At 39.5% G+C, this 2781-nt stretch overlaps 1 pseudogene; it reads left to right on the forward strand.

Moving 5' to 3' along the window:
- Positions 1-485: 485 nt before the first annotated feature.
- Positions 486-2248, forward strand: LOC136063744 (uncharacterized; annotated as a pseudogene).
- The last annotated feature ends 533 nt before the right edge of the window (positions 2249-2781 follow it).

A 2781-nucleotide genomic window follows, 5' to 3' on the forward strand; every position in this document is an offset into this window, starting at 1 on the left:
GGCAAGGTTTGAAACATATTTGGTTTATAGCAATTCGACTTTTTAGAGTCGATTTTGCCCTTTGAAAATCCACTAGGAAATCGAGTGTTAGAAACTCGATTTTGGAAATCGAGTTTTAGAAACTCGATTTCCTAGTGGATTTTCAAAGGGCGAAATCGACTCCAGAAAAGTCGAATTGCTATAAACCAAATATGTTTCAAACCTTGCTTAACTAATAATATAGTTTGAAATTTATAGTTATTTTTTAAAAAACCCCCTAATTCACTGATCTAAGCAATAACAATGTCACTGAAACAAACATATATAACCAAACCACAGCAACAGCTTTAATTTTCAAAGCAATCACTAATAATCATCTGCTTATTTAAGGATCAGCTTCTCGCCAAACATTATTTTAATAATGTCTGGCGAAACGGTGCGTTGTCGAGTATGGAGAAGAGAAGGAGAAAGAGAGTGGAGCTGGTGTGGTGAGGAGCTTGATCGAGATGGTGAACGAGATATCGTCGATCTTGGAGTACAGGTGTATGGTCAAGAAACACTACTGCAATTTGGCGAGGAGGTTGAAGCTGTTGATCCCTCTGTTCGAGGAGATTAGGAATACTAAAGAGTTGGTTGTACCTGAAGAGATTGTGGAGGCTCTGAAATCGTTGAGGGAAGCTATTGAATCGGCTAAGGAATTGCTCAGATTCGGTTGTGAGGGAGCAAGATCTACCTGGTGCATGCATTTCCGTGAGTCTCTTTTTTTTTTTTTTTGGGATTGGATTGTGTCTGTTTGGTTGCTGAGAAAATTTTGGAGGAAAGTGCGAGAAAATCTTACTGTTGTTGTTATAACTAGAGCTGCCACCTGGGACTTTGAGTTACTAACTTACTATCAGTCAAAAACAAATAGAGACGCAGCTTAGGTTTGCAAATGAGTCTGAAATCGATTCAATTGCTAAATTTTCTGAGATTGACTATTAGCGATTGCTTTGAAAATTGAAGCTGTTGCTGTGGTTTGGTTATATATGTTTGTTTCAGTGACATTGTTATTGCTTAGATTAGTGAATTATGACTGAGGGGCGAAAGCCACGTGGAGCTTGCAGTGGCACATGAACATTATTTTAATATTTCTTAATTGGCGAAAAGCACATTTTCGTCCCTACAATTTTAGGCGATTTCCATTTTAGTCCCTAAATTTTATTTTTACCGCTTTTAGTCCCTATCCTGAAAAACGCTTCCGTTTTAGTCCCTGCCGTTACATCAGAAACGGAAATAGCTGATGTGGCAAACGACAAGAATAAATAATATTAAGTTAATGTCCACGTAGCCTAAATTAATAATAAAAATGCCACGTCAGTCTCTAAATTAAAAAAAAATAATTTATTAATTTTATCTAATTAAAAAAAATTAAAAACACAATTAAAAACTAAAAATCATAGGAATTGAGATCTAAGTGTGTCTTGAACAAGAATAACAAGAACACAATCCCAAATCCAAGAACACAAACCCAGAAATTAAAAAAAAAAAAAAAAAAAACCCAGAAACTGCCTTAAATCTCACACAACAGTCCTACTTTGCCAAACCCTTCCACCCTTTCCCTCACAATCGCCTCAGACACCTTCAACTCTACCTCATCATTCTCTGCCTTATCATCGCTTTCACTCACCAACTCCTCTTATCTGCCGAATCTGACCCACTTGTCAAAGGCCACACCCCCGTCCACCGCTTCAATTCCCTCCAATCCGCTGCCGTCCTCTTCCTCTTCCTCCTTCTCTCCGTCTTCCTCTTCCTCTCCGACTCCCCTTCCTCCCTCCTCCCTCTCCTTCCCGATCTCTTCTTCGCACTCGACTCAGCCCTTTTCTTCTTGCAATACTCCGTCTCCTCCACCGCCCCACCGTCCGGACCTCCGATCTCCAAGCCAACTGCGACACCATCTCCGCGCAAATCTCCGCTCTCATCTCTCTCCTTTGTCTAATCCTCGCCTGCCAGCCCAGGCGCTGTTGCCGATGTGGGACTCGGGGCTGCTTTCTGCTTGCAAGGCCTTTGGGTTTTGCAAACTGGGTTGTCTCTCTACGTTGAGGCTTTTATCCCTGAAAGGTGTCACGAGTTACTTGATGTGGTGAGTGGCCTTTGGGTTTTGCAAACTGGGTTGTCTCTCTATTGGGTTGTTCTTATGGATAGCTGTGGTCGACTGATTTCTTTGAAATTTCTGGGTTTGGTGTTGGTGTTGCTGTTGGTGTGGATGGTTGTGATCAACTGGTTTCTTTAAAGTTTTTGGGTTTGTTGTTGGTCTGGAATGTGGATAGCTGTTTGTAGGTTATTTCTGCATTTTTTGAGGGTTTGATTTGCTGGGTTTCGGTGTTTTGATGATCGCTGAATTTTGTGTTTCCAAGTTGGAGCTGATTTTGTGTTTCTAATTTGGATTAGTGGGTTTCCAACTTGGAGATTGGAGTTGATTTTGTGAACAAAGAGGATGCAGATCTATTGATTTTGACTGGTGTGCGTTGGGTTCAAATTTCTGGGTTCAAAATTATGGGTTCGATTTCTGGGTTAGGTTTTTAGTTTCAATTTCAGATTATTGATTTGTTGATGTTGATTATTGTTTGATCTGAGTTTTGAATTTTAATGTGTTTGGTTGTAAAGAAAATACAGGAAAGACAAAGAAAAGAAAATAAAACAAGAATTAAATTGCGAAGAACATGTAAAATCATGTTCTGGGAAAGATCACAAAGAACATGAACATGTTCTTCCAAAAAATTAACGAAAAGAAAAGAATGTGGATTTGGTTTGTTGTTTTCTCAT

Source organism: Quercus suber, unplaced genomic scaffold, assembly GCF_002906115.3.
Source record: "Quercus suber isolate HL8 unplaced genomic scaffold, Cork oak 2.0 scaffold_569, whole genome shotgun sequence".
NCBI classification, from domain to species: Eukaryota; Viridiplantae; Streptophyta; class Magnoliopsida; order Fagales; family Fagaceae; genus Quercus; species Quercus suber.